The sequence below is a fragment of the Juglans microcarpa x Juglans regia genome, chromosome 5D (genome assembly GCF_004785595.1).
Source record: "Juglans microcarpa x Juglans regia isolate MS1-56 chromosome 5D, Jm3101_v1.0, whole genome shotgun sequence".
NCBI lineage: Eukaryota > Viridiplantae > Streptophyta > Magnoliopsida > Fagales > Juglandaceae > Juglans > Juglans microcarpa x Juglans regia.
The window spans coordinates 25,426,276-25,452,541 of NC_054602.1; the positions used below are offsets into that span (position 1 = coordinate 25,426,276).

Genomic DNA, 26,266 nt, shown 5'->3' on the forward strand with positions numbered 1-26,266 from the left:
ATTTAAGTCCCACCACAAGACCAAGCCATTGTACATTTCTGCATTTAACTATGTTTTGGGTGTGGAGGTGCCATCGGGTTGTAAGATATATTGAGGTGGGGCTGATATTCGAAGGAAAATTAAATAGGTGAGTCTGATCAGAGCCTTTCGCGCGTGTGTGTGTGTGTGTATATATATATATATATATATATATAAGAGTTACAATTTGAACGTTAAAGACATACAAGTTGTACGGGATATTATACAGGAACTATTTATGGTATATATAATCTATCTATGCATTACACATGTTTGATAAAAGGCCCATTTGTTGTGTAGCCGTTGGAGATGATTCAATTGCGTCATTTTGAACGTGGCTTCAGGTTGTTGACTTTGTAGAGGAATTTCTTTCCTAGCTGTTTGAATTTTTGTTTACAAGAAAATTGTCAGTGTAAAACTTAGGCCCTAGAAATATATAACCACTTCAAGGGGGTTTAGCCTCCAATACTAAGCAAATTGACTGCAGAAAAATGAATGCCTTTTCATTACTGGAAGTTCTTTAAATACAACAGAAATACAACGTGACCAACAATTAACGGACTAAACAAACCACAAATAACGTGGGGAATAACTACCCAAGACCCTTTCCACCATAAATCTCGACACATCACTTTAAGACCCAAACTTGACTCAACAGAATTATAAATGGACTCAATAAACATAAACTTAGACTCACAAACCAATACAAATACTGACCCACAACAATAGATAAGCATGGCACGTGACACTCCCTTCCCATCAGAAGACTTTGCCCACAAGGTTTGGCAAGTCTTTTGCTAAAACCGAATATTCCACCCAAGATGCTTCATCGTGTTCCAAGCCTTTCCATTTGACCAACAATTCTGAAACAACAGTGTTCCGTTTCTTCTACATCCTGCATTGTAGAATCTCTTACGGTTCTACTCGTAGGATACCTTCTGGATTACTTGGAGGAATTGTGGATACAAGGTGATTTCGACTACATAGCTTCCTTTTCAAATTCGAAACATGGAATACGAGATGGACTTGAGCTTCAGATGGAAACTCCAATTTGTAAGCAACAGTGCCAATTTTTTTCCAGAATTTGATAGGGCCTGTAAAACCGTGGAGATATCTTCAGATTGCGTCTCTGTATCACCGAATGCTGTTTGTAGGGTTGGAGACGAAGGTACACCCAATCCCCAATCTCAAAACTCGTTTCGGTTCTTTTCAAGTCTGCAAATTTCTTCATTCGCTCTAGGGCTAATTGCAGGTTCCCCTTCAAAATCCATATTATTTGGTCTCGGGACTTCATATTTTCTTCCACCACTTGCACAAAAGTCGACCCATAAGTAAAAGGGAGCAACTTTGGAGGTGAGTATCCATATACTGCTTCAAATGGTATTAATTTAGTTGATGTGTGAGTGTTAATGTTGTACCACCACTCAGCTAGAGGTAGCTATTTTACCCATTCCTTCGGTCGATCACAGTAAAACACTGTAAGTACTGCTCCACACACTTGTTCACAATCTCTGTTTGACCATCCGTTTGAGGATGGTAAGATGAGCTCAATTTTAATTCTGTACCTTGTAATTTAAATAGTTCCCTCCAAAAATTACTAGTGAATGTTGGGTCTCAATCAGACACAATCAAACTAGGCATATCGTGCAACTTGAATATATTGGTCATGAAAACTTGGGCGATTTTAGATGCAGTGTATGTATGAGCAATGGGTATGAAGTGGGCATATTTAGGGAGTCTGTCCACTACAACTAGTATAACATTGTACCCACTAGAGATAGGTAATCCTTCAATAAAGTCAAGGAAATGTAAGTCTATACCTTATCAGGAATAGGCAGTGGTTGAAGGAGGCCAGCTGGATGAACATTCTCTGTTTTATTCCTCTGGCGTACTGTGCACTCTCTGATGAATTTCAGTGTATCCCTTTTCATTCCCACCCAATAAAATTCTGCTCTAGATCTCTACAGTGTCTTATGAATTCTTGAATGTCCTGCTGGAGGACAATGGTGAACTAGTCATAGCAGCTAGTCCTTAAGAGATGAAGAAGCCCCAACATACAACCTGTTCTTATAAAACAAGAGTCCTTCCTTCATGCTATATTTTTGGAGGTCTAAAGCCTCGTTTATTTTCAGAAAACATCTTATCTCATCTCATCTCTTCTTATCTCATCTAATAATTACAATTTTTCCAACTTCCAATACAAAATAAAATAAACAATTCAATTTTTTCAAATTCTAAAATGAAAATAATATTAAAAAATATATTCTGACAATACTTTATTCAACTTTTTAACTTTAATCTCAACTCAACTCAACTCATCTCATCTCATCTCTTTTCATATCATCTGCGAAAACAAATGAGCCCTAATTCTCCCTTCTCATAGTCTTGTAGCAGCCTTTGTAACTCAGAGTCAGTTCTCTAGGATTCTTTGAGTTATGCTGACCAGTTGGTTGTTGGCATTGATATAGCTACTAGTTCCCCTAGTTTCCCTTCTTCATTCCTTGATAGTGCATCAGCTACTGAGTTTTCTTTTCCCTTTTTGTACTCCACAGAAAAATCATAGCCTAAGAGCTTAGTGAGCCATTTCTATTGGAGAGGAGTTCCAACCTTCTGTTCTAAAAGATATTTGAGGCTTTGATGATCTGTTTGCACCATAAATGAGTGTCCCAACAAATATGCTCTCCATTTTTCACTACTATTACAACTGCCATAAGCTCCTTTTCATAGATTGATAGTTGTAAAGCTTTCCCTTGTAAGGCTTGACTCATGTAGGCAATGGGCCTTCCCTGTTGCATCAAAACAGCCCAAATCCCATACCCCGATGCATCACATTGAATAGTAAAGGGTTTAGTAAATAGGGTAAAATCAAAATTGGAGGGTTAGTGACAGCCTTCTTAAGATTTTGAAATGCTTCCTTGGCTAAATATGACCAGGTAAAGGAATTTTTTTTAAGGAGTGCTGTTAGAGGAGCAGCTATGAGACCATATCCTTTTATGAACTTACAATAATACCTGGTTAATCCCAAGAACCCTCTTAGAGATTTTAGGCTATTTGGGAAAGGCCAATTCAGCATGGATTCTATCTTTTTGGGCTCAGCTCTAACTCCCTCTTTAGAAATCACGTGTCCAAGGTATTCAATTTCAGAACATCCAAAACTACACTTAGATTTCTTAGCAAAGAGTTGATGTTGTTTGAGGATTAACCGTACAGTTTCTAAATGGTGAAGATGTTCTTCCAAAGTTTGGCTATATACAAGGATGTCATCAAAGAAAACTAAGATGAACTTCCTTAAATATGGCTTGAAAATATGATTCATGAGAGATTGAAAGGTGGAGGGGGCATTAGTCAATCCAAAAGGCATTATCAAAAATTCATAATGCCCTTCATGAGTCTGAAATGCAGTTTTTGGAATATCTTCGGGGTGGACTCTTATTTGGTGGTATTTGGATCTTAGATCAAGCTTACCTACAATAATTGCTCCATGTAGTTCATCTAGTAGCTCATCTACTATAGAATTGAGAAATTTTACTTTAATGGTTTCCTTATTTAAAGTGCGGTAATCTACACATAGCCTCCAACTTCTAGCATGTTTCCTTACTAAGAGTACCAGAGATGAGAATGGACTTTGGCTAGGTTTAATTATCCCCGATGAAAGCATTTATTGGATCAACTTCTCTATTTCAGTTTTCTAGAAGTATGGGTACCTATAAGGCCCTATACACATAGGTTTAGTAACAGGCTGTAGGTCTATATGATGGTCATGTGATCTGGTTGGTGGGAGTCCTTTTGATTCTTTGAAAACATCATTAAATTTAGATATCAAATCATGAAAAACAGGAGAAACATCCAAGGAAAATAAAAATTCTATTTGATTAAGAAGTTGTATCACTAAACCCCTTTTGTTTTGTTTAGATACCTTTCCAAACTTCTCTTCTACCATGGATAAATCAGACGGGGACATATCTTGCAAAATCTATTTCTGATTGTTGACCTTAAACTCCATTGAGAGTTTAGAGAAATCCCACAAAATTGGACCCAAAGTCCTGAGCCACTTCACACCTAGCACCACATCGCAGCCTCCCAACGTGAGAATGTTAAAATCAGTACAAAATGAGTTACCTTGCATTTGCAGTCCAGCCTCCAAACACTTCCCTTGGCTGAGCAAGGTATCTCCATAGGCTACCTTAACAGCCAATCCATCCGTAGGTTCAACCTAAAGCTTGGCCTTCTTAGGGATAGAACGATCCATAAAATTATGGGTGCCTCCTGTTAGGGGTGTAAATTCAAACCGGAAAACCGGTCCAGTCCGGTTTTGAACCGGTCCGGTCCCGAACTGGTTCTTAGAATGTAAAAACCGGCCGGTTCCGGTTTTAGGATTTTTCGGACCGGACCGGACCGGTTGATAAAAAATATATATAAAAAATAATATTTGTATTATTGTATATATAAGTTTTATACAAAATATTATATATATATTAATATATATAAGTTTTATATATTATGTATAATTATAAATTTTTATGTGAAATTTTTATATATAATATATATAGTTATATATATATATATTCATATATGAAATAATTTCTTATTATAAATTATAAATTATTACATAAAATGTTAATACTAAATCACTAAAAGTTTATAACTAATACTAATAGTCTAATGTAGACTAATGACTATAGTTATACTTATAATTAATACTACAAGTTTTTACTAAAAGTTTATAACTAATACTAATATTAAATATATAGTTTATAACTAATACTAATATATAACTTATAACTATACCAATAGTCTAATATTAATACTATTATATAGTCTAATATATTAATAAAAGTATAAAACAGATTTTTTTTAAATCAGTTTTTTTTTTTTTATAAACAAATTTTTAATGACAAATTGTGAAACTTACATTTTAAAAAAACCAAAAACTCAGACCGGACCAGACCTGAAACCGGTAAAACCGGAAGTACCGGTTTAGGAGGGTAACCGGTGCATAATCGGTTTTGGAAAATACAAAATCAGTACATACCGGTTCGGTCCTAGATTTTGTTCAAAACCGGACCGGACCGGTTACATCCCTACCTCCTATGTCAACGAGGATAACCACCCTAATTCCATGAATCTGTCCTATGAGACGCATAATCCTTGGGCTTGGAAAGCCCAGCAAGGCATGTATGAAAATTCCAGGCTCCAAATCTACTATTTCTGGATCTGCTTTTGATTTGCTGCATTCCCCTTCAAATTCTACCATAGAACAGTTAGGCTTGTTTTCTTCTTCCTCACTTGAGTCTTCACATTCTATAATGAATAATCTAGCTGCCTTGCACATATGTCTCGGTCCCCATTTCTCATCACAGTTGTAGCAAAGGCCCTTCTCACGTCGTTCCTTCATCCGTATAGGAGTTAAGCTCCGCACTGGTACAATAGCTTTCCTTTCTGCAGTAGGTGGTAAGCTAAGAGGAGGTCGGGTTGGCCCTAACCCCATCCTATTTGACCTCTGAAACGCTGCCACATTTTCCACCTGCATTTTTGTCAATCTGTAAGCTGCAATAAGAGTTTGTGGGTTAAGCATTCTCACCATGAATCTTATGTCTTCATGCATACCAGTTATAAAACAGCTAAGCTTATATGGCTCAGCAAGCCCTCTCAGTTGGTTGGAGAAAGTCTCAAACTAAGTTTTGTAAGCCTCAACTGTAGTGGTTTGGCACAACTTCATGAGTGCCTCCATGGGGTCGTCATACACTGAAGTTTCAAACCTGGTTTGTAGTGCTTTAACAAATCCTTCCCAGCTGGTTAATCCTTTAGAATCTTCAAGATCTTGGAACCAGATGAGAGCCTTCCCTTCCATGTGGAAGGAAGCAAATAAAACTCTGTGATGATGATTTGTTTGGTGATATGTGAAGAACTTATTGGCACAATAAACCCAGCCTTGCGGGTCTTCTCCATCAAACCTTGGAAAGTCAAGGCGTATGGCCTAGTTTGAATACCTCCATGCTCTTCAAATAAGGGATTTGTCAGCTGTGAGCCTGATTCATTCCTAGAATCCTCTTGTTTCTTCCCATTACTTCTCACCAAGGCATCTACATTAGTTGCAGCAGCTTGCAATTGTTGAGCTATGCCTTCTACAACATGTTGTAATAAATCTTGTTTCTTTTGATAAACCTCCCGAGACTGATTGACTAAAGCCAATGACTCAAATAATTGAGAATAATGAATGTCAGTGCCCTCTGCCATGGCCCTCAACCTGGCTCGGATACCAATGTCAAGTGTAAAACTTAGGCATTGGAAATATATAACCACATCGAGGGGGTTTAGCCTCCAATACTAAGCAAATTGACTGCAGAAAAATGAATGCATTTTCATTACAATAGAAATAAAAACAACAGAAATACAACATGACCAACAATTAACGGACTAAACAAACCACAAACAACGTGGGGAATAACTACCCAAGACCCTTTCCACCATAAATCTCGGCACATCACTTTAAGACCCAGACTTGACTCAACAGAATTATAAATGGACTCAATAAACATAAACTTAGACTCACAACCCAATACAAATACTGACCCACAACAATAGCTAAGCATGGTACGTGACAAAAATGATTATTAATTTGGACGTTACTAAGAAAGTTTTGAAATCATAGCTAACAATAGCTAAGCATAGCACGCGTCTGGAAGTCTGGAAAATGATAACTCCGCTTAACCAAGTCTCGTATAAGCATGTGGAAATACGTTGCTTCATTGGCTTTATTTTGTTTTTGGAAATAACCAACTGAGAGAGGTAAGTGTTAATTTACCATTGGGCGGTGGTGTTTTATTTTTATGCATTGTTAAAAATATTATTATTCCATTGTCCCAAAAAATGGATATATTTTAGTATATATACACAGTGCTCCTTGCTAAAATAAAAATACTAAGACGGGTATGCAGAAAGTATGTTGGTAGAGATTTTCATGCTTCTTATATATACGTACAATATTATATTTATTTATATATACATGATCTGCAAATATATAGAGAGAGATATTTTTTGTAATCTTGGTTAAATGTGATTAGTAATAGCGGTTAATGGTTTTGTTTACTGCTAGGAGACGAGTTCAATAATTATATCTTTAGTAGTGATGCATGTGAAAAAGAGCTTTACCTTTTTCTTATTCCACTGCCATTTGATTCCTTTGAAGGCTGTTTTATGTTATCTAATTATTGGATATTAATTTTATAATTTTCTTTGCGTGTTTGAATTTCCAGGAGTTTAGATTTTCTATTCTTCTTCATTTCATTTTAAACTTGGTTGGTTGGTTGGTTTGTCTTATAATTATAAATGCAGTTAAGAGTGTTTAGCAATGAGAAAAGCTTCAAGCTGGAACCGGTATAAATTTTAGAATTACACTAGCTAATAAAAAAGGGACACATAAGAGACTTACTTAATTTATGATGGATGCGCAATGAGATCATTTCCTTTCTCAATTCTCTAGAAATCTTCCTTCAGTCTTGTATCTCTCCCTCTCTCGCACTCTCTCTATCTATCCAAACATATCCAGTTTACAATATTTCTCCAAAAGAAGCCCTTTCAATCTTGATCTTAAGAAGCCCTTTCTCCAGATGAGGTCGTGAGTTCAAAGAAAGCAATAGTATTTCTCATTCTCAGGGATAGGTACCCGACAGCACAAACCGTCTGTTAAGCTCTGAGACTTTCCGAAAAAGTGAGCAAGAAAATGAGTGGAGCAGGTAAGCAAGTCGCCGATGTCGCACTGAAGACGTTACGGGCCATAGACTGGGACGGGATGGCGAAGCTTCTGGTCACCGATGACTCGCAAAGAGTTTGCCACTCTCCGCCGCGCATTTGGCGAGGTCAACTCCACCCTCCAGACCAAATTCAATCAGGAACCTGAACTCATAGATTGGGAGTACTATAGAAAAGGAATTGGGTCTCGCTTGGTGGATATGTACAAAGAGGCTTACGACAGCATAGAAACCCCCAAGTATGTAGACACAGTAACTCCTTAGTACAAGCCTAAATTCGATGCACTGTTGGTGGAATTGAAAGAAGCATAAGAGAAATCCTTGAAGGAGTCTGAGCGTTTGGAAAAGGAAGTTACTGAAGTACAAGAGATGAAGAAAAAGATTAGCACCATGACTGCAAATGAATACTTTGAAAAGCATCATGAGCTGAAGAAAAAGTTCGATGATAAAATCCGTAATGATTACTGGGGTTATTGATTCTTCCACCAACTTGTTTCAGTTCAGCATAATTTCTCATCAAAATTATCTCATCTCATGTTTGTTGAGTAATAAATATAACTGTCTTTTATACTATGTAACTCGGTTGCTTGTGGTTTGAGGATTTGAGCCTTGGCAAAACCATGTCAAAAATAGGGTGTTCTTTGTACGGTGACAGAGATCTTCGTTTTTATTCGTATAAAAGGTGGATTTGAACCTGCAAGGTGATTAAAGGATAAAAAAAAAAAAAAAAAAAAAAAATCTCATTCTCCAGAAGATGCCCTTCCAATCTTGGTCTCTCTCCCTCTCTAGCACTCTCTCTCTCTCTCTCTCTCTCTCTCTCTCCAAACAGATCTAGCTCGGTACTTATTTGTTGAGTGTACTTTTTTCCATTTGCGAAGTTGGATTTGCGTGTTTATGAAGGTTATTGTCTGGGTATGAAAATTATTGTCTGGATATGAAGGTTATTCTAATTCATTATTTGGGTGGGGTCGTGGTTGAATGAAATTAATTCCAATTTAAGAATACCTTACTTTGGCCTGAGGTGAGCGAGAGCGACACTACCAGAGAGGGAAGGCTGAGAATTGGGGTCCAGTTTATCATCAGATGCTTCGAAGGAGAGAGAGAGAGATGGGTGAAAAGTGAATACATTGAAGAGGTGAAAAAGACATCAGTCCTACCAAAAGTTCTACGAATTCACTACTATCAATTCTGTTCCACTTTTAAAAGAACTCTTATGCGTCACCTTGTAATTGGATGGTGTAAAAGGTGTAAATACACCAAGTCGTGCTGCCAGCCACTCCCTTTTGTAATTTATCTATATCATGTTTGATATATTTATCTATCTCAAAATTTACATTCCTTATATATAGGATTGTTAATCCGGGTTCCGACTTAGAAATCTTGGTTTACTTGAACCGGAACTCAGGTTTCAAACCCGAGTCCGAACTCGAACTGGGTTAGCCCGGGTTAGAGCCGGGTCGGAACCCAGAACCCGATTATCCAACAGTTTCAATCCCAATGAATGTATGGCATGAACATCTTTGATCTAGAGTCATGGAGGAAGACAAACATTAGCCTTGCATATCATTACATATTGGCTTGAACAAGTATATCTTAGGGGTGGGCAGCGGGGCCCCGCCCCCGCTGCCCCGACCCGCTTCCGCCTCGCCTCCGTTAGGCGGGGCGGATCACCCTGCCCGTCAGATGCGGGCGGCGGGGCCACCCGCCCGCATCTGGGGCAACATCCGGGGCGGGACCCCAGCCCGCCCCGATATAACCCCCCCCGCCCCGGATATAACCCGCCCCGCCCCGCCGGATATTATTATATATATATAATTATAATTATATATAATTATATTATATATTATACGTTATTTACATATATATTTAAAAAAAAAAAAACCCAGGCATGAAACGACGTCGTTTCATGCCTGGGTTTAAAATTAAAACTGAAACCCTTAGTCCTTACGGACCTTACCCACTACCCAGCCCCCCCTTCTTGCCTCTGCCGAGCCCCGAGTTGGCGAGTTCTCACTCTCGCAGTCGCAGCCTCGCAGCCGTGAGCCGCCGCTCGGTCCCTTGTTCAAGCATCGCCATCCCCATCGCACGACTCGGACTCGCACCCGGTTCCTCTCTCTGCATCTCCGAAGGTAATAAACCCAAATTCAACACCTCAAATTTTTTTTTTATTTACATATTTAATGGAGATTGGAGGAAGGATGGGGTTTATCGGAGATGGAGGATGGGATTTTGTGAATTGTGTGCTGTGGAGTTTAGATTGTGCATGTGGTTTGATCTTTGAAATTTTGAATGGCACCCGTGAGTCCGTGACCCGTGAATTGTGTGCTGTGATTTTTTTTTTTTTTTGCATTATATAATGTTTGTAAATCACTGAATTTCAATATTATTGTGTATAGGGCTCCAATCCGAAACCCTAATTTAATTTAGGGGTTTTAATCTTTGAAACCCCTAAATTAATTTAGGGTTTCGAAATACCCTAAAGAGCCCAATCCGAAACCCTAAATTAATTTAGGGGTTTCAATCTTTGAAACCCCTAAATTAATTTAGGGTTTCGAAATACCCTAAAGAGCCCAATCCGAAACCCTAAATTAATTTAGGGGTTTCAATCTTTGAAACCCCTAAATTAATTTAGGGTTTCGAAATACCCTAAAGAGCCCAATCCGAAACCCTAAATTAATTTAAGAGCCCAATCTGAAACCCTAAATTAATTTAGAGGTTTCAATCTTTGAAACCCCCAAATTAATTTAGGGTTTCGAAATACCCTAAAGAGCCCAATCCGAAACCCTAAATTAATTTAGGGGTTTCAATCTTTGAAACCCCTAAATTAATTTAGGGTTTCGAAATACCCTAAATTAATTTAGGGGTTTTAATCTTTGAAACCCCTAAATAAATTTAGGGGTTTAATCTTTAAAATTGCTATGCACTAGGGGTTTAAAAAATTAATTTAGGGGTTTAAAAACAGAATTTGATGTTCCCTACCAAATTGAACAAAAAAAAAAAAAAAAAAAAAAAGAATGCACTAGGGTATTTCGAAATTCAATATTAAAAGATGATATGAAATATATATATTCCCCTAAATTATGAATGTCAAGTGGAACTTTTTTTTATTCTACTTTTTTTTTTTTATGTTCATTATAATTTATATAGTTGCTATGCTTATGCCTTATAGTCTTTCAAGTTATAAATATATATATATTATGAATGTCAAATTCATTTGAACACAAAAGTAAATTTGCATAAACATGTTGTTTTAGTAAAAAGAAAGCATTTAGGGTGACAAGACAAAGTCCTCAACAAATTTGGAACATTCATACTAACACAATAAAAATAACTAAAACCACTATAAGTCTTTTTATAACTTGAATAATTAATGTGTCTTTTTAATGCCTAAAATTTATGACTTTAAATTTTTTACAATTGTTTGATGAATTATATGGTCTAATTTTTTATTCTAATTTTTTTTTATGTTCATTATATATTTGCTATGTTTTCTATAATTTCAGATTTGTTGTTTGCTTGAGTTCATGGATATGCCAGCAGATTCTAGTGCGAGCTCTCCTTTCCAGGCCGAGGGCACCCCTACCCCTACCCCTACACCTACACCTACCCCTCCTAGACAAACCCCTACCCCTAGCCCTACGGCACCTTGCCCCGCCCCCAAGCCCAACAAGAAACCTGCTTCAATAGTTTGGAGTCATTTCACCAAACTAGAGGGTGGTGACTCAAGTAACCCCCAAGCCAAGTGTAACTATTGTGGAAAAATTTATGGATGTCACTATAGGAAACATGGCACCTCACAATTAAAGGTGCACTTAGAAGAGCAATGCAAAAAAAGTCCAATATTAAGATCATTACAAGACAAAAGCCAATCTAGGCTAGAAATTGGACTTAAAAAAATGGCGGATGAGACTAGTGGGGGTCCAACTTTGAAGGGGTATACTAAGTATGATCCCGATAAGTGTAGAAGACACCTAGCTCGTATGGTCATAATGGACGAGCTACCTTTTCAAATTGTTGATGGGAAAGGGTTCCAAGCGTATTCTCGCTACTTGGAACCAAGGTTTAACATTCCTTCTCGCCACACGGTGGCAAAGGATGTAAAAAAACATTATTACATTGAAAATGAGAAGTTGAGGGGTCAATTGGCGGATCAATTTGTTTGTCTCACCACTGACACTTGGACATCGATCCAAAATTTTAATTATATGTCTTTGACTGTGCATTTTATTGATTGTCATTGGACATTGCAAAAGAAAATTATAAAATTTTGTAAAATCACCGATCATAAGGGTGAGACAATTGGAAAGGCCTTGGAGGCCGCAATAAAGGAGTGGGGGTTGACCCGAGTGGTTACAGTCACAGTCGATAATGCCTCGTCTAACGATGTTGCATTGAGACATCTAAAGACCTATCTTAGAGAGGCAAATAAGACACTCATGGGTGGTGAGTGTCTGCATGTGAGATGTGCGGCACATATTCTGAATCTGATTGTCACTGATGGTTTGAGAGATCTTCATGACTCGATTGCTCGGGTTAGGACTGCTGTGAGATGGGTGAGATCTTCTCCTTCGAGGTTGGACAAATTCAAGGTTGCTGCGAGATCTGCGGGCCTAACATCTAAGAGGGGCCTTTGTACTGATATGCCTACACGATGGAACTCAACATTTCTGATGTTGGAGGCGGCCCAAGAATATAAGCTGGCATTTACATTATTGGGTGACGAAGACATCCAATATGTTAAATATTTTGATGATCACGGGGGATTGGGGAAACCCGTAGAGGATGATTGGGAAATTGTAACTAATTTTGTAGAGTTTTTGAGGCTTTTTTACGATGTCACCATGAGGCTATCTGGAACTTTGTACCCTACATCCAATATTGTATGTCAGCAAATATGTAGGGTAAAAGAAGAATTAGATGACATGGTCGCGGGTGGTCACATTAGGATGCGGGAGATGTCATTGATTATGAGGACAAAGTACGACAAGTATTGGGGAGATTTAACGAAGGCTAATATTTTGTTATATGTAGCTGTCGTCTTTGACCCGAGGTATAAGTTGGATGGCATGATATTTGGATTGGGCCTTGCATACGGGCAAGTATGGGCAGAGCTTATTGCAGCAAGGGTTCGGGAAACCCTTACTAGATTATTTGATGAGTTTTCCACCCTGCGGGGTGGTAATATTGCGGCACCTACACCTACCCCCTCAGCCTCAAGCTCACAGTTTCCTGAAGTCGAGGTTGGGAAAAGACGTAGATTGGAGTGGGGTGAGAGGTATGAGCAGACCCCCTTCCTTCGGATTTCTATAGAGGCTCAGCCAGAGATAGACAGATACTTAGCAGCAGAGATTCTACCATTTTCCCGAGATTTTGATATATTAAGTTGGTGGAAGATGAATGCCGTGAAGTATCCCATCCTTGGAGAGATAGCCCGCACACTTTTGGCCATCCCTGTTAGCACAGTAGCCTCAGAGTCGGCCTTTAGCACGGGAGGACGTGTATTAGATTCATTTCGGAGTTCATTAGCTCCTGCCACTGTGGAGGCTTTGATTTGCACGCAGAATTGGACCAAGGGAACTCCAATTCATGTTCCGGATGTTCTTGAGTATGAGAAGGCCGACGTCGAGGAGGATAGTGATGATCAGTTTGGATCTGGTATTTATTTTAATTTCATTTTATAATTTCTTATTTTAATTTATTTATTTTCATTTAATTGGTATTCATTAATTTGATTTCAAATTTAATACTTATAGTGATACATGAGACGACGTCTACGGCTACCTCCGATGCAGTATGACTTTGTATTGGACCCACCATTGTCATGGTTTGCACAATTTCTTCCATAATTGTTTTTTGCATTTAAAATTTTGTTTCATCTTTATAACTTTTTAATTCTAATTTGTTTTATTTTTAACTTATTAATATTTCAGGTTTTATAACTTATTGACTTTTATGATCTTGATTTTCAGTCTCACAGCAATCGACATAACTCACCACTCAGTGAACTCACCGCTACGGCTCCACTCCAAAATCAAATTGATCAAATTGAAAAATTATGATTTTATTAATTTATAATTAATTGTAATGTTGCTACAATAGTTAATTGTATAATTTGTAATATTTATTTCTTTTAGAGGAGTTTGTAATAGTGTAATAGTTTATTAGTTCTCTTAATTTGTATAATTGTGAACAAAATATTTTAGCATAGTGCCTTACTGCCTTAGTGATGATTACTACTTAATTAGTTAATAACGTAATAGTTCAATGTATGATTCTATATATCCCTTATATATATTTTTTTTTCCTGTTTTTAAATCTATATACTTTTTAATCTAAATAATGGGCTCAAATGGCCCAAAAACGAATTATGGGCCCAAAGTGGCCCAAAAACCGATTCTGGGCCAATTAGGGCCCAGAAAAATGTACTGGGCCGAAGGCCCAGTATGGGGGCGGGGGGTGCGGACGGGTGGGGATCCACCCCCGCACCCCGGCCCAACGGACGGGGGACCCCGCCCCCGCCATGCGGGGGCGGGGTCCGGGTCCGGGGAGAAATTCCCCGCCCCCGCATATGCGGGGGCGGGGGCGGGGGAGGGGTGGCCCCGCCCCGTAGGGGGCGGGTATCACCCCTAGTATATCTCCATGACTCCATCATACACTGCCTTGGTTTAAAGAAGAACAAGACAAATAATGTTTAATGATCCCCCATTTTATTATGTTTTTACCTTTATGCAGAACTTGAAGTCAGACCTGAGTTTGTGGCAACTTGGGACATTACCCTCAAGACTAATAGCTTTCCTGTCCATATGATCGATCCCTTTTGGCACATGTTGGGGCTTGGTTACCAGGAAAATACAAGCATTGATGATGCTGAGAGTGCTGGTGTCATCCATTTTAACGGAAGAGCAAAGCTGTGGCTAGAGATAGCATTCCTTAAACTCAGGCCATTGTGGGCTAAGTATGTGAACTTCATTGATAAATTCATCAAGAGCTGTCATATAAGGGCATCTCCTTAGTCTAGATTTTTTAGAAGAAGAATGTGTTGACCATCTTTATTAAAATCGGGTTCCGGGTTGTAAACTCAGGTTCTAGATTTGCAACGACCGGGTCAACTCGGGTTTTGCGACCAGGGTTTCGGCTCGAATTTGTTCCTGGCAGGGAAAAAACTTGGCCCAAATGAACAGTCCTATGACTCACTCAAAAATGAGTAGCACACAGGCTATCCCAAGTGCAGGAGGATGTCGCATAATAATTAGAAATAAATTCCTAAATCGTCTCCTCAGGAAAAGTTACTTAAAATCAAACTCATTTAAAATGGTGTAAATATTCATAAAGAGAAAATAAAAATGATGGTATGTGCAATGGATGGAAGAGTGCAACAAGAATGAAAAATGCACTAGTCATGGACTAGATTCATATTTTTAGATTTTTGAGTGTCGATATGAAATGTAAAAGACTAACAAATTGAAATTAACTATCAAATAATCAACTAAACTAAACAATCTTAATAAATCTGAAAATTAAACAATAAAACTGAAATTATTTAAGTCCTAATTAAACTTTAATCAATCTAATATGCAATAGAACTAAGAGATTAATAAAATTAAACTAAAAATTAAAGTAGATTAGAAAGTAATTGAAAAAATACGAATTGAGAATTGAAAAGTCCCAAAATCAAGATTCTAGGGTTCATCCTTGTATTCAAATCACAAATTCTCAAAATTAATCCATAGTAATTGTAATCATTGTTAAATAAAAGCTTAAAGAAGCGAGAAAAATAAATAACACGAAGTAAATAAATAGCAAATAAAATGCCCAAAAGTCTAAACCAAATATCTCAAAAATACATCACAAACTTTAAAATAAAATTAAATAAATAGTAGAAAGTGAAAAGAGCAAGTCAAATGAATGGAGATGGAGGTGATAGGCAATGGAGGAGGCGGCTGGAGCGGCAATTGGACCCTGGAAGAGTTCTTCAAATGTGCGGCACTGCTCTCCAAAAGTTTCCAATTTCGTGCTAATGATATGCTTAAATAGGGTAGGAAAGAAACCCTAATGTCTTTATATTCCCGCACAAAAAATTGCTTAAATTTTAGGACTCAACTTGGCAGCCACGTACGCACTTCAGGAGTTTGAATTTGTAAATCCTTATTAAAGACAACTTTGTAACCCTTTAAGAAAGCCTTCCAACGCATTAAGAATCGTATCAATCCAATATTTAAGCAGAAAATTATGATTAAAATACTAAAGTATGTTCATTCTGTCTCCTAATGCATTTTGGACTCTGATTGGAATTACTCTCAAATCCCATCATTATCATTATTTGAAGAGTCATACACTCGTTGAAAGTTCTTAAGTTGTTCCAATGTCTTACCCACTTGAAAGTCCTTTGAATTTGAAATTAGAAATAAAATAAAATAAGAATAATAGAATATCAAAAATATGTTGTGCATGTGAATGAATATTGTCCAATTAAATCACAAGTTATAAAATTAAGCATAAATCATGCTATTAACCAATTTAAATCACAACTCGGATTTATTCATCTTAACCATTTTTCATCTAAAACCAATAATAATGTAATGAAATAAATAAAATATATTGGTTCTAAATGTATAAAATATGCAATAACTCAGCTCAATCACAATCTTCAACTAGCTTTTTGCTAATTCTTGAGCAAAATAGTGAAAATTAATTGAGATGAATATTGCATAAAGATCGAAATCCAAACATAAACAATCAAACACAATTCTGAATTCTCACAAAAGTGACGCATTACTACTCAACCCCCAAGAGCTATACCCACCAAGACTATCTCAACAATATTTCACATAGAATTGAGGCAAATGTCTCAAAACTCAAATGTGTGTACGGAGCTAAACTGGTTGTGTGTTCCTCATTACTAGCCATGATTTGTCATAGGATTTTTCAACCTTAAGATTAATCATTGCTGATTCTAACTACCTCAAAGCCCAAGAGACTAGCAGTTTTCACGCCAGCTCTGTTTTTAAAGGTTGAACACTCAACCCCCAAATTCTTGGGTAACTGTTTCTAGCCCTTTACTTAGGAAATATCACTAAGCTGCCTTTATCCCTTTTTTTTTTTATTCTTTTCAAATCTCTTTCTTTTTTATTCTTTTTTTTTTATTCTTTTCTTTTCTGTTTTTTTTTTTTTTTGGAATGCATGGCTCGGTAGTCCTGCAGTTTACTTCTCTTGTGTTAAATCAATGAACAGTAAATTGAGAAATACTACAAATGTAAGCATGTGTAAAATGTCCTTCAAAATTTGCCCTTTATTCTACAAAAATCTCACCAAGTCTCATCTCAATGAGTATAGCATCCCGGTGTTTCAAGCCACACATCAACAAAATATGATGCATCAAAATCATGCTCTATGCTTAAGTTTGAAAATAAATCTTCACAAAATGATTCTACTCAACTACTCCACCAAGATGCTCAAATTTCACAAAATATTAGAAATAGAGTTTGTGTCAATCATATGTGTATCAATGCACATCACAATAATGCAATTTTTTTTTTTTATATATATATGTGCACACACGCTACCCCCAACTAGTGAGAGACATGGCCTTCAATGAATCGAACGAAAGAAAACAAAGTGCACAGAAATAAGAAAGCAAAACAAAAAAACAAATCAAAATGAAATATAAAATCAAAGCACAACAACAAATAAAGAAAAACAAAATGCAAGTAAAGAAAGCTGTAAAGGGTGAAAAGATCAAAACACTTCTCTGGAATCTTGCACAAGCAAGATCTCTTCGTGTGGATCAAAGACTTTCAGAAACGGTTTTAGACGTTGTCCATTGACAGTGAAGCAATTTCCATTCTTTGGATTGACAATGTCTATCGTGCCGTGAGGATGAACCTTCTTTACAATGTACGGCCCCTTCCGATTTCGACTTCCTAGGAAAAAGATGCAGTCTTGAATTGTATAGGAGCACTTTCTGATCAGAAACAAGATGTTTGTCATGGATCTTCTTGTCATGCAAGACCTTCATTCGCTCCTTTGCCAAGCGGGAATTGTCGTAGGTCTCTCTCTTTATTTCATCAAGCTCTGAAATCACATCAACAACATGCACCTCTGACTCGTCGCAATCACCAGGCATCATGTAAGTATTGAACACATTCATTTCCAATGTCATATTCCCGAATGTGAGTTTCAATACTCCACTTCGACAATTTATCAGTGCATTGGAGGTAGCAAGGAATGGGCACCCAAGGATGACAGGCGCCTGGTAAATAGTAGTGGCTGGCTGCTGCATATCAAGAACTACAAAATCCATTGGGTAGTAAAATTTGTCCACCTGGACCAGCACATTCTCAACAATACCCCTCGGCACCTTGACTGATCTGTCAGCTAACTGTAGCTTGATTGAGGTCTTTTTTAGCTCACCTAATCCCAACTGCTCATACACTGAGAACGGTAGCAAGTTCACACTACTCTCCAAATCAAGTAGAGCTCTCCCAATGCGTGACTCACTAATCATAATGGAAATGTGGGGAGAGCCGGGATCTCCAAACTTCTGAGGAGTCTCGCTCAATATCAATACACTGACTTTCTCCGTTAGGAAAATTTTCTTCTTTACATTCAGCTTCCTCTTCACTGTGCACAAGTCCTTTAGAAATTTTGCATATGAAAGAACTTGTTGTATGGCATCCAATAGTGGAATATTAATCTTTACTTGCTTGAAGATCTCCTGAATCTCAGTGTGGTATTTATTCTTTTGGCTAACTGCCAATCTCTAAGGATACGGAACCACAGGTTGGTACCCCCTACTAGTTTCAGCATCTGTATTCACAGGCTTCTTCAATTCTGGTCTCACTACCTCTGGTTCTTTTTCAGCTTCACCAATCTTTGTTGCATCTTCAGGTGTAGGAACAACTACCTGTGTGTCCATAGTCATCTCTGGTTGGGGAACTTCCTTTCCACTTCTCAAAGTAAGAACGACTTTTGCTGTCTCAAAAACCTTCCCTGAGACATTATGCACTTGCTGTTGTTGTTGACGGTATACTTGAGGGTTAGGCTGAGGTTGTACTGGGAATTTCCCTTTCTCTAGAGTGCTCAATGTCGTGCTCATCTTATTGATGGTGCCCTGTAAGTCATTTATGGCCTGAGTGTTCTAATTGTTTGTGGTAGCCTGAATCTGCATGAATTGCTGAAGTGTATTGGCCATTTGTGCCATACTGTGATCTAGAGACTTCTTCGCAGATGATTGAGGCTGAGAACTCTATGCAGTTACATGAGGTTGAAATCCTGGAGGTGTTACAAAAGGATAACTCTGAGAACTCTGATATGGCTGATACTGGTGCTGAGGAGCAGCCTGATGAAATTGCTGCTGAGAAGATGGTGGAGACCGGCCAGACTCATCATTCCTCCATGAGAAATTTGGGTGATTCCTCCACCCCGGATTATATGTATTGGAGAAAGGCTGATTTTGTGCTCTATTTACCCAGTTCGCTGATTGCATCTGCTTAGAGCCACTCTCCTGAAATACTGGCATAATCGGGCAATCTTGGGTCTTGTGGTTTGAATCAGCGCATATAGAACATGTCTCTACTGTTTTCACGACCTTCACCTTTTCCATCTCCATGAGCTCCAGTCTTCTAGTTAATGCAGCTATTCAGGCTTGAACATCAGTGTCCTCCTTAAGTTCATATCTGCCCCCACCAGCAATAACCCTCAGTGGCTGTGCTGTCAAAGAAACTCGATCAGTCTGAGTGTTCCATTGTTGTGCGCTTTGAGCAAGATAGTCAAAAAATGACAATGCTTCATCAGGTTCCTTGCTAAAGAATTCTCCACTACACATAGTCTAAACAAACTGCTTGCATTGTGGAGTGAGACCAGTGTAAAAATAATTCACCAACCTCCAGGATTCAAAACCGTGATGTGGACAGATGTTCATCAAATCCTTAAACCTTTCCCAGTTGGCCTGGAAAGTCTCGTCAAATTTCTAATTGAAGTGACTGATTTGCTCTTGTAAATAATGAGTTCTCTGAAAAGGAAAATTTTTTTGTAAGAACTCACGTTGCATATCAGACCAACTAGAGATAGAATTAGGCCTCAAAAAATTAAACCAAATCTTCGCTTTATCCTTTAAAGAGAAAGGAAATAAACGAAGTCTAATAAATTCATCAGTAGTGGCTCTATTGATAAGAGTAGTACAAGCCAACTCAAAATCTGTCAAGTGCTGATAAGGACTCTCAGAATCCATCCCGTGGAACTGAGGTATCACTGACATCATGCCGTGCTTAATGGAAAAATTAGGTGCATCATCAGGTAAAATAATGCATGATGGTGTAGCGGTGCGAGTGGGCTGCAAATAATCCCTAAGAGTGCGTGGTGCAGGTGCAGCCATGGTTTGTTCAATTTCAATGTCCTCGTCTGTAGAAAAAATAGAAAAGCTATCTGTCTCTAGGCTGTGTATATTACTCTCAGTACATGATGTAACTCTAACCAGCCTATTTGAACTGTCTCTCACCCATGACATTAAACATCAGTACAAATAGCATAAGTAAGGTTCAAGTGACTGAGTAGTAGATGACACGTGAAATGTGTAATTAGAGATAAGATAGTGAAAGAAACATTTGAGATAAAAATAAAAATAAAAATAACGAGTCTAAATTTACGTCAAGCAACTATTCCCCGGCAACGGTGCCAAAAACTTAACTCACTCAAAAATGAATAGCACAAAGGCTATCCCAAGTGCAGGAGGATGTCGCGTAATAATTAGGAATAAATTCATAAATTGTCTCCTCAGGAAAAGTTACTTAAAATCAAACTCGTTTAAAATGGTAAAAATATTTACAAAGAGAAAATAAAAATGATGGTATGTGCAATAAATGGAAGAGTGCAACGGGAATGAAAAGGACACTAGTCATGGACTAGATTCATATTTTTGAATTTTTGAGTGTCGAAATGAAATGTAAAAGACTAACAAATTGAAATTAACAATCAAAGAATCAACTAAACTGAACAATCTTAATTAATCTGAAAATTAAACAATAAAACTGAAATTATTTAAGTCCTAATTAAACTTTAATAAATCTAATATGCTATAGAACTAAAAAATTAATAAAACTAATCTAAGAATTAAACTAGATTAGAAAGTAATTGACAAAATATGAATTGAGAATGTAAAAGCCCCAAAATCAAGATTCTAGAGTTCATCCTTCTATTAAAATCACAAATTCTCAAAATTAATTCATAGCAATTGTAATCATTGTTAAATGAAAGTTAAAAGAAGCGAGAAAAATAAATAACACGAAGTAAATATACAACAAATAAAATATCCAAAAGTCTAAGCCAAATATCTCAAAAATATATCACAAACTTTAAACTAAAATTAAATAAATAGTAGAAAGTGAAAAAGAGCAAGCCAAATGAATGGAGATGAAGGTGGTAGGCAATGGAGGAGGTAGCTGGAGCGGCAGTTGGACCCTTGAAGAGTTCTTCAAATGTGCGGCACTGCTCTCCAAAAGTTTCCAATTTCGTGCTAATGATATGTTTAAATAAGGTAGGAAAGAAACCTTAATGTCTTCATATTCTCACACAAAAAATCGCTTAAAATTTAGGACTCAACTTGGCAGCCACGTATATGCTTCAGGATTTTGAATTTGGAAATCCTTATTAGAGACAACTTTGTAGCCCTTTAAGATAGCTTTCCAACGCATCAGGAATCGTATCAATCCGATATTTAAGCGGAAAGTTATGATTAAAATACTAAAGTGTATCCATTCTGTCTCATAATACATTTTGGACTCTGATCCGAATTACTCTCAAACCCCATCATTATCTTTATTTGAAGAGTCATATACTCGTTGAAAGTTCTTAGGTTATTCCAACGTCTTGCCCACTTGAAAGTCCTTTGAATTTGAAATTAGAAATAAAATGATAGAAATTAGAAATAATATAAAATAAGAATAATAGAATATCAAAAATATGTTGTACATGTGAATGAACATTGTCCAATTAAATCACAAGTTATAAAATTAAACATAAATCATACTATTAACCAATTTAAATCACAACTCAGATTTATTCATCTTAACCATTTTTTCATCTAAAACCAATAATAATGTAATGAAATAAATAAAATGTATTGGTTCTAAATGTATAAAATATGCAATAACTCAGCTCAATCATCCTACTTATATAATTTTTGTTCTAAATTCAAATTTTTAATTAGAACAATTCACAACCATAAAAATCACACCAAGGCCGAAACACTTCATAGGCCATTTTCTTGATTTTTTTGTTGCAATTCTATCCAACCTAATAACTTATGCTTAGACCAAAATATTGTAACATAGAATATCACATACTGTGCTTAAAAATCATACTAAAACAACCAACAAAATCTACTTCACAAAAACACAAAAAAGTTTAACAAAAAGTTCCAAACTTTTTTAACTAAAACATAAACCTTGAATCTCAAGGTTTTGACTCTTTTTAAAAACATCTCCAAGTACTCCAAAAGTTCAAAAACTTTTTCTAACATGTCCATAACACACTCTTAAGAACAAACATGTTTTGAATCGTTAAGTAAACATCACCAAAAGTCACAAAAATCCAACTTGAAGCACTTGGCTCCAACACTTCATCAAAACAAAATTTTTTTGAACTTTGGTTTGATCAACTCACTTGATCTGAGACATACCATGATAAAAATCACAAACTATCAACATCATATGATTTAAAAAAAGGTCCTAAATTAGATCCAAGTATTAAACTTAAAATCATATGGTCAAAATTAAACCAAAACCTGGATCTAGCCGAAAACCTCACATCTTTGGCTTAATCGAGTGTCCTCTTGCATAAAAATCATATCTTTAAAAATCGACACCTAAAATCTTCAAAATAATATCCTAACATGTAGATCAAAGACTTAAGATTATCATATAAAAATATCAAAGCCATTGGAGTATGATTAAACCATAAAAGATCCAAGGTTTTATAAATAGAAACTGTATTACTCCTTCCAATTTCCAACGTTTTTTTATCTAAAAAAAACTTTCATCAAAAGCTTATAACATTCAATGAATCATGATAAAAATTTCATATAAACATGTTATCTACACTCCATAAAAATTTCAGACCATTAACTTTCCAATAGCATGGTCAAAAACTCAAAAAATAAGCATTGTCCAGTTTGTCGCCCAGAGTGGCCTTTACATGGTTAAAATAATTGACCCATCAAATGACTATGAAAATTAACAAAACAAATATCCAAGAAAATTAGACTCGAAGAGAAAAAAAACTTTTGAGAAGGAGTTTTGTGAGAAAATACTTACAAAGGCTTTAAAAATGGCAAGAAAAATGGGTCAAGAAAGCTGTTTGAGAGAGCTTCAAAGTTTCTCTCCAAGAAATGTGTGGGAAAATGGATGAAATGAAAAGAGGATGGTCTGAACGCCTCTTACACAATCTGAGGGGTGAAGAGAAGTCTTGAGTGACACTTGAGTGAAGGTGGTTTTGACCAAAACAAGGGACCAACCAGCCCATGGTATTGACTGTCTAGAGCTACAGTGTGGATGGGTGGTGATGATGTGGATTTTGGTCTCACATTAAGTACAATTGGGGGCTACATTGGACGGAGGTTGGTCAGCCACGGAAGGGGGGAAAATTCCTCCACAACCTTGCCAATGTGGAACAATTTTGTGGGCTTAACCGAATGAGCCTCAATTTGGGGTTTAAAGAGGGTTTGACTAGGGTTTGAGATGCTGTCAAGCCCAAATCTAGTTTTTCTTCACCCAATAAAATTTTCAAGGTTTAAAGTATTCAATAATACTGTTATAACATGAATTAGATTGGTTAATATCATGTAGAAGTGATTTAATCAAGTGATTAAATACAATGCTAGAAACTGGATCCATTTAGGGTTTGAAAACAAGTTTGGAGTTTGAGGAAACCGTTTAGGGGTTTCGGTTTCAACCAAGCTTTTGGAATTTCAATTGGATTCCAAGTATTTGGGGTTTCACTAGGATTGAAATCCTCTTTGGTTTGGCATAAATTGGATGATTGGATGGAATAGTATTTTGCTTAGGTGGTATGATCACAAAACTTGATTTCTTTCACTTTTTCCTTCTCATGGTTCCTCTCGGCGCCAAGTGTCTAATATTATTCATCAAGTGTGGGTAAGACATTGTCAAGTGTCCAAATAAAACTTGTCTAATTTAATTTGGATATTCCACACTGTGATTTTGAAAATAGTACTCTAGGTGGTACTATCGAGGCGATTATTCACTCCGAAAAAAGTGAAAAATAACTTTGTATTATAAGATCCTAAATATACATACTAACTTCATAGGGCAAATCGTTTATCAAATTTCGGCTCCAAAGTACCTCAAAATAATCAAAACACATTTTTGAACAAGTGTTTGGTTCGAAAACTGAAAATGGGTTTATAGTGGCATAAAATCTTAAATATTCCTCTAAGTCCAATGGCATAGATTGTATCTCATTCTGATACTTATAAATACCTCAAATAAATAAAATTACATTTCTGGCCCATAGTGAGTGACTACATTGACTATGCTAACAGACTAAAACCTATGCAATTGAGTCGATTCGTTTTCACGAGGTTCCTAAAACCTAAAGATTCGGGGGATGAATTTTTGTTGGGCTATTACATGCCCTGTTTGGATAGTGAAAATGTTTCATCTCATCTCGTCTCATTATTACAACTTTCTCAAATTCCTTCACAAAATATAATAAACAATTCAACTTATTCAATTTTTTTAAAAAATAAAATAATATTCTAATAATTTTTTATTCAACTTTCATATCAATTCATCTGATCTCAACTCATTATTTAAACAGCATGAAAATCAATGTTAGCTTAAGAAAATGAATAATGCTAGAGCCACCGATGGGGGCTCCTACTGGTATCTAGCATGTGTTTTTTATGTGCTTTTTTTTGTTCTTTTTTTATATAGATTTTTTTAATAATTTTAAATATTTTGAAAAAAACATTAATAATATCATTAAAAAATACTTCCTTAATCACGAAGTAAAATAAAAAATGATAAAAAAAAATTTTTTTTATTTTACTTTGTGATTAAGAAAGTATTTTTTATTGATTTTTTTTTTTTACTTTCTGATTAATGAAGTGTTTTTTAATGATGTTCTAAATTTATTTTATTTTTTTTAAACATTTAAAAATGTTAAAAAAATTTATGTAAAAAATAACTCATAAAAAAATACTTGCTAGAGCCGGTGGGAGCTCCCAGCGAGAGCCCCAAGCGGTGGCTCTAGTATTGTCCTAAGAAAATAGAAGCCGCAAATTATACTGGTTGTAGGCTAGTTATGATAATAGTACTTGAGAGTGCAAAAGTTGACGGTGGCAAATGCTCTTGCTCGGTTTCTGCCTTTCTGGGCTTACATTGAACAAAGGAAGATTGGGAAGACGAAATCATATCAATATAATTATTTTGTAATTTCTACACAACTCTTTAATCAAATTATTATTTTTAAATTTTGTTTGGCTTTGATGAATTTTAATTTAAGAAAAATTATTTACATCAGCCTATTGTTAGCTGTAGCCGTAGCACACCTAATGTGTTGAATAAAAAAAAAAAAAATCATATAAAATGTGCGGAGAGTGCAGCTAATGTATAGCCGGACTCTTAATTTAAATGATAATAAATATTTATTAGAGAACTTGACACACAATCATAGTGATAGTGATAATAATACGGACGGAGACACACAATCGTAAACATTATAAAATGAAATGAAATAGCTCAAAATAAAAGAACAAACTACCAACTGTACTACCATCATATCCTTGTCTCAATATAATGAAATGAGATTGTCCATCATTTTTTAAATTTTCTTTTTTTAAAAGAATACGAGATGATTTAAGGACTATAAAAAATGCCGTATTTATGAGATAATGGTATGGTTTATAGTATTACTCTAAAATAAATGAGACATGGGTATACGCAATTGATACTATGCCTATTATCCACAAGAGTACAAGCAAGGAAATTTCATTGAAAATATATTATACGTTACACATTCGTATATGTTTTTTTTCTTTTTGTTACAATGTGCAAGGACAGAAAAAAAAAAAATAAGTGAAAGAGAAAGCGGAGCCCCCTATATAATTAAGAAGCTATAGTAAAACCTTTATAAGCAGTCATTACTATACTTGTCATAATTGCATTTTTCTTTATGGTTAATTTCAAATTAATAAATTAAGATCATTTTTTTGGAAGGGAAATAGAATTTTATTAATAACTCTCTATAAAAGAGCTTGAATACAATCAGGAATTTCTTCAATGTCAATAATAACATCTGAAATAGGCAAAGCATTCTTCCCTAAAGCATGAGCAACACTATTGGCCTCTCTTTTAATGTCTAACAGACCAGCTTTCAAACTGAGAAAGAATTTTATGCACATCAAAGATGATTATGCCTTTGTAGTCCCACCCATAATCTCTACCCTTAATAGCCTTGATAACACTTAGAGCATCTCCTTC

At 36.2% G+C, this 26,266-nt stretch overlaps 1 pseudogene; it reads left to right on the top strand.

The window, feature by feature from the left end:
* Positions 1 to 7,726: 7,726 nt before the first annotated feature.
* LOC121264176 lies at positions 7,727 to 8,507 on the top strand (annotated as a pseudogene).
* Positions 8,508 to 26,266: the final 17,759 nt, after the last annotated feature.